The sequence below is a fragment of the Protopterus annectens genome, chromosome 6.part0 (genome assembly GCF_019279795.1).
Source record: "Protopterus annectens isolate FY-2018-M chromosome 6.part0, PAN1.0, whole genome shotgun sequence".
Taxonomy (NCBI): domain Eukaryota; kingdom Metazoa; phylum Chordata; order Ceratodontiformes; family Protopteridae; genus Protopterus; species Protopterus annectens.
Window position 1 is genome coordinate 732,945,004 of NC_056737.1, and position 7,379 is coordinate 732,952,382.

Below are 7,379 nucleotides of genomic sequence, written 5' to 3' on the forward strand. Positions count from 1 at the left end.
TCATGAATTGTGAATAAACCAAATCATGTGACTTTCACCCAAGTGGTCCATTGGCAGTTTTGTTGTTTGAGAACATGTGAGGTTTTTATATATATATATATATATATATATATATATATATATATAGATTACAAAGATGACAGTCAGTTTTCAAGATGTTTGCTTTTTGAGAGGATTCTGTTTCACGTGTAAATGAGCTGATCATCTAGTAAGGTACACTCTGCCTGGCTGATTATATCTTGCCTTATGAATTCCATTTATATGCACTCTGGGCAAACCCACCTTATGTCCACTGGGACATCAATGCTAAATACTCTCAGTTTTGGGAGATTTCTCAAGTATGTTGAAGTGCATTGCTCTGTCCTGCCTTTGAATTGTTAAATAAAACAATGCATCTATCAGTATATTACAGGTGTTTTACTAGAACATTGCAAATAGTTTCATGCAAAAGATGCTGAAGCCAACAGCACATACAAACAGATGAAATTATAGTGCAGATATTTCAAAAACAGACTAAGGTACAACCCTGAAGACATCATGAGGATATCTAGATTGTCTTGGCAAATTGTACTCGCTGTTTAAGACATTTGCTGAATCAGTACAATAAAAAAGACATTTCCAGTTCTTCTCCAAATTCTCTTTTTCCAAGCCATATGTCAAAAAACCATTAGTCTCTGACGTTTCTCCTTCAGGACATCTACAGTCCCTTTTATATGAATATACAGCAACATATTTAAAACATGCCTTGTAAAAATAAAGTTTGAAAGTCACAGTATACCTTTTTCTGGGGATGATATTTTGCTGCTGCTCTGGTGGGGCTCTGGACTCCAAGAGTAATGTTGCATAACACAAACTGTAAGCAGACTGCTGAACAGACAGTGTTTGGGTAGGAGTATAACTGGGGAACACTGCATAATCTGGTAGCACAATGTCTAAGTGTGAGGCTTTGCTTGGTATTCGGACAACCGGAAGTGAAAACCAAGCAGTCTCTACTACTTTACTGAGCACTACTTAATTCTTACTGAAAATACAGGCAATTCAAAATCCATTGAACATCTGTAACACTACAGCAGTCAAAATATATGCCAGCCTTATAAGTTATCAGGTAAACTTTATCCTAAGGAGTGCAACTTCCAAAGATAAGAATTTCCAAACAGTATTCTCAGCCCTGTATTATAGTAAATGTTGGTTCTAAAATGTGGTGTCTTTCAAAAGCAATATCATGACTGCAACAGTAGATATCCCAATATTGTGGAACAGAGTCTGCCTTTCTTAAAGGTATGGGTTGCACATAAAATATATATTAAATGCTAAACACAGTGCATCACAGGGAGCAAGAGTAGTAATTACAGATTCACAAATGCCTACACTAAGTGCACAGGATCCGTATTCAAAAATATCCCTACCGCATTTTTTGTGCTGTCTATTCAATCAGAAAGATTAGACTACGTGTACAAATAGTCTACACATTGTGGTAGCAGTTACGAATCCCCCAATATTGAAGGTTGCAAGAAAATCAATAGGAAAACTAAAATTAGAAGAAAAGAAGGTAGGAGTTATGCTTGTGTTGTCTATTCACTCAGAATGTTGTGCACTTAGTGTAGGCATTAATGAAGCTGGCCCTCTGTCTTTAGTACAATGCAGTTCACAATATGTGAGGTGCTAAAAAAAATTATGCATGCTCATATGGGTATTAAAAGCAGTTGCTGCAATCTGTGGGACTCCCCAAACACTCCTCATAGCTTATGTTGACTATAGAGAACCGTGTTGCTTAATGTTGCAGTGAAATTGAAACAGTTATTTCTGAGGCTTCACAGACACTCCAGGTCCCACAGTGAAAAAAAAAAAAGAGCTATGCATAAGCAGACCTTATAATGACCATAAATATTTCAACCAGCTTCCTTTAAACCAGCATTACCCCCAAGGATTTTGCTCTGTGCTCAGTTTCCACAGCCTCACTTCAGCCTACTTATGTCTACAATCAGCTAGCCGAGAAAGACCCAATATCTTAGCCTGAAAGCATGACAAATATTGTTAAAATAAAATTCCTCCCGTCTTCAAGAATTGACCATAACATAGGTAAATAAGCAATGATCGATCTTCCACATACCTTGTTATCTGTAGGGTCCCCGTATATTTCCTATAGTTGAGGTCTGCTGTAAATCTGACTAAGTGCATGCAACACTGGACTATACAAACCTTAAGGGTATGTATTACCGTAGGACACAAACTCCTTTTAGTGAGGATAAAGGAGTAATTTTGTAAGAAGTGATCAGTCCCCCAGACATTAAGCTTTTACAACTGCATGTAACTTCCTAGCAGTGATATACCCCAAGCATAACCAACAGAGAAGTGTATAACTACTGACCTAGCATAGAAAGGAAGACTGAGTTTGCCTCTATAAACCATCCTGCTTGGTGATATAAAACTAACTTAAGATTATAATAAAACCACAAAGTATGCTGCAATGTGTATAAACAGGTTTTGTGAAGTTATGGTTTCAAAGTTTCAGTAGGACAATTCTGATTCAGTGTAACAAATCCATATGTGTATGTACAGATCATTAGAAACTAAGAGCTGCAGACATACTGAAAATTGTTGCGGAGGTAGCAGTTTATCAAAAGAAAGAGAATTGTATTGGCAATTAACTCTTAACCAGAAATTTCTTTGATTAATTCTTAATATGTGACTTTGTGCAAAACATTTAAATAATGATTTTAAGGTAGGTTTATTTATGAAGTTCCATTACTAAACGGGGAAGAAAATAACTAAAATTAAAAGGTGTCACAGCATATAATTTTGTTTTTAATGCTTCAGTTATTTACAAACTTGCACTACACTAGTTGGTTTGTATTGGTGATGTATGTTCTACAGTGCTATGGGGTCAGTCAGTGAGAATTGAATCACCATTGCATACCTTTCCTAAAGCATTGCTTGCAGAACTCTAATAAAGTAGTGGAGAGACCTGGTGATATTCATTCATATTTATAAACAGGACTGTCAAGTAAAGATGGGGCCATTATCTCAGCTGTAAGAACAGAAGAATTACCTCCAGTATGTTCTGTAAATGAAAGAATAGGTTCATTTCCAAATACGTACTTGTAAGCAATTCTTAAGTTATCACCGAGGAAGTTAAATCTAATAATGTGCCATTAAAATAAAGCATGAATCACCTTCTTCTTTCGGCTTTTCCTGGTTAGGGGTTGCCATAGCAGAGCACCTGTCCGCTCATGATTGGCAGTAGAGTTTTTACAATTCTTTACAAAGTTCAAATGGGAACATAATTATTTGAAAGAGATGGAAATGAAACATTTGTTTTAAATCCCTTGTTTGGGATGATTTTTTTCCCAGAATGTTTAAAGGCTCCTAGAGGACTGCTCATCAGTAAGTTCCTGAATAGTGCTGCCAGTTTGGTTGGTTTAACCAAACTGGAGAAGATTAACATTATAGTGTAATATAATAAGGACAAGTTGAGTTAATTAGATACAAACAATGAACAATTAATTAAGGAAATTAAGAGCAAGGATTTTCTATTTCATATATCAGATTATGATGTAGTTTCAGAGTATGTATCACTTTCTTTAAAGGAGAAAGAAATCTGAAAAACTAAAGATATACAGAGGGGAGTACAAGGAAGGTTCTGATTTTAGTATGTTTTATAAGAACAAATATGTTAATAAACTAGATAATATGAAAGGCTAATACTAGGACCACTGAAAGGGAATTCAACCATGAAAATTTCTTAGCCACAGACTTATGGCCAGTGCTGTGGAGGACAGGGGATTACCCAGAAATGAGGGAATGTAGGACCATTTAACACAGAGAGGTAGAAGAGAATTTTATAATGAATAATGGAGGAAGGACTTTTTATGATTTGCAGAAGGATTAATAAAGCGCACGAGAGAGAAATGCAGACACTTTTTTACATAGGTAAAGCCCAGATGTTTAAAATTTTCAATTTGACCGATTCTGTGTTATTTAAAGAACTAATGGGCATTTTGATGCATGGCTTCAACTTTGCCCCCTCTAAAAGATTTAGCATAGCGACTACATGAATAGAAATTCAGGTTAAAATTGGAATATGTTTTAACATACATCAGTCCCTATTCTATAGAAGGACAATATGGTGAAGAAAAAGATACTGTCAAACCATCTCTTGCACTTAGCAGACCTTTCACAGTTTATGTGAAGCTAAGTCTGTTTGAACAAGTCGGCAGGTCACTCTTTTTATAATTTGAATATGAATTAGTGAAAGCATTGTGTAAATTGAAGGACATGACAGAAATACACTTTAGGAAAGCAGACAAAGGTAATAGTCTTGTAGTCGATGGAGCACAGGGATTGTGTAAATGCTACTGAAATCATGCTGAGAGATCGTAATAGTAGCATTGTGTCAAATGCTATTTTCTGTGAAAGTTTATAAAAGAATTGATGATATGCTTATGCATGTAATAATGAACATTGATAAGTTGGTTTGATTTTTGATAGTAAAACAGGTTGGGTTACTGCTTTGGGATCCCTAAAATACACAAGGTTGAAGAAAGTCCCCTTTTATACCTATAGTAGCAGCACAGGGCTCCAAAATGGATGGAATCCACGGTGGTGCAGCTGTAGCGTTGTTGAGGTTCTCCCGTTCGATTCTCAGCTTGGGTTGGGAGTGCCTTCTGTGTGGAGTCTGCATGTCCTCCCCACAGTCGAGTGGGCGTTCGAAAGACATGCATTGAATGGGTGTGCCTTCGTTGAAGGTTGGGCTGGCAACTCAACACCATAAAAAACAACTGCCAATCATTAGCTGACCGGAGTTCCACTGTGGTGACCCCTAACCGGGAAAAGCTGAAAAACAAACAACAACAACATGGATCAAAAACTGAAAAGGTTGGAGTGAATACCCTCATTTATAAAAACATCCCTGGGATTTTTATTAGAGAAGCTGAGTAAAGTTAATATTGAAAAGGACAAATGTCACTTTTAATGTTAAAGCAATAATGAAAAGTACTGCAGCTGTTGATTTGTCACTTTTAATATTAAAGCAGTATACTCCAATAAACCCCATGAGGAAGGGCCTTGAAATGTTGAGGTGATTTGTTTCTATGAAATGGGGTAGGACTACCAGAGATATGAATGTTTTATGTACTCTTTTAAAATTAGTTTTAGAAGTCAATTATATTTTGTTTGAAAAAGACATGTGCTTCAAATTAGAGGTGTGGCCAAGGTCCCAGATGGCTCCCATTTATGTGAACCTGGTTTTGGCCCAGTGGAAAAATATTTGTAGTCCCATCATTTTTTGATTTTTTTTTTTTTTTATTGTCACTTCACTGATGACATTTTTATTATTATATGGGATGAAAGTAACTTCAAAATTTTTTTTATACTTAAATGATAGCACATCTTTTCTAAAGTATACAAAGACAGAACCACCTGAATGCTGAGACACACTAAACAAGGACTGGCTACCCTTTAGTTCTATAATTTTTAGGAAGGATAATTTTAACATTTATCTGTATTACAAGAATGCACAGCCAAAATGCGTTACAATAAATACTGTAAATGAACAGAATGCAAGAATAGTGAAATTAGCCACAGAAAAGGAAGACTCCCTTAAGGAATGCCAGAAAGTAAATAAAATGTTTATGGAAAGGGTATCCAAAGAATTTAACTTATGAGGTGTGACATGAAAGGAGAGAAAACAGAATTAGCTAGTTTTTGCTCATATTGAAACAAACTATCAAAACAATGGTCCTTTAGTGAATAAACAAACAAGCTTTTAGATGGACACACACACACACCATCTCTGAAAACATTAAAAAACTGTATGCAACAATTGGAAAGTTGTTTTACATAACTAAAAGTTAATAATTATAAGAACGCGTTCTTGTTTTGTAAACAAATGAAGTTCTTTTTTTAAATGTATGGTAGAACATCCAGGGAGAGAGGAAACAAGTTAAATATTAAAGATAACCAGCCATTATACTTGTGGGAACTGCTCACATTTAGATATGCAAACAGCCCCTCATGTGTTTCTCTGAAAAGTAACCAGAAACAGTTTGAATTAAAAGGGCAACACACATGCAGATACCAAAGACACTTTATTTGGCTTAATGTTGTGAATGTTATTATACTGGTAAATCAGCTAGAAAAATAAAGTAGAAACAAAAGTATTATATAAAGCACCACAATTTTAATGTACTTACTAAACTTAGTAGTTTCTTTGGTTAAAAAAATATATATTTTTGGTTGAAGAGCAAGTAAGACTTGATAACCATGGATGTTATTTTAACAATTTATTAGAGTCAAGAGATTTTGTATTTCCAATGAACTCACTCAGGTTTAAATGACATCATTAGAATCAAGTGTTATGCATGTACACCCTTTTAAATAATGAATGACCGTTAGAAATTAGTGTTAGAGATTTTTTGTTTAGTTATGTCTAAAAGTGATTTTGTATAAAACATGTTGATGATAATTTTAAAGATATACTTTCTTCTGATAAAGTTGCAATAATAAAAGGAAAAAAAGTGTTAAAATTTAAAAGGCATCCTAAGGGCATATTTTGTTTGTGTGTTTCAGTTATTTACACATTTGTGCTATATGTTTTTTCCTTTTTTTATACTTGAGAGCAATGCTAAAACTACCAAAAAAGACAGTTGTATGCAAGAAAATCTAAATTTCACCCAAATACTTGGGAAGACAAACAGCAGTAAGAGTGTAATGCTGAGGATTACAAAGAGAAGTTTCATGTGTAGTCCTTTAAGTATACAAGGCATCTGAACCACTGCGGTCTGATTTAAAGGCTGCACGTCAAAGATAAATTGATGGTTGCCAGTGGTTCTAAAATGATAGAGGGACTATAGTAAAAGTCCCATAAAAGATGATGTAAAGTACTGCTACATATTGATTATAGCTGTGCACACGACTGACATTTTAAATTCTTAAAGGGATTAATGCTTTGCAAGAAATGGTCACCATTTGGAAAAGGTGATGGACATAAACCAAAGAATATGCAGCAAAAATGTGAAGTGATTCATACAATTACTAACTTAAAGTCTTGGCATTTCCACTAAACAGTTTGCAACCAACATTTTCATGTTAAAGCCGCCTTCTTACAATTTGTTATACTCTTTACAAATGATTTTCAAACTTTGTATGGACAGTATTCCTCCATTTATCTGCATTTGCGTTTTGCTCAAAACCAGGTTGGGAGTAATACAGACCAATCCCAGTTAACAGTTTTAAATAAATAAAATAAATGAATAAGGTTATGTGTAGCATGAAAAATGATCATCAGATGGATGTCAGAACTGAAAAACAACAAGTAGAACAACTTACAAATGTTTATCTAAAAGCAATACAAAGAATAAGATGAAAGTATGCTTTTGATG

The 7,379-nt window shown here is 34.8% G+C and overlaps 1 protein-coding gene across 3 annotated transcripts in view; it reads right to left on the bottom strand.

The window, feature by feature from the left end:
• The window catches only part of TBPL2 (TATA-box binding protein like 2), a 559,024-nt gene that overhangs the window by 300,448 nt on the left and 251,197 nt on the right, over positions 1-7,379 (bottom strand). The gene's annotated exons all lie outside the window — the stretch shown is intronic.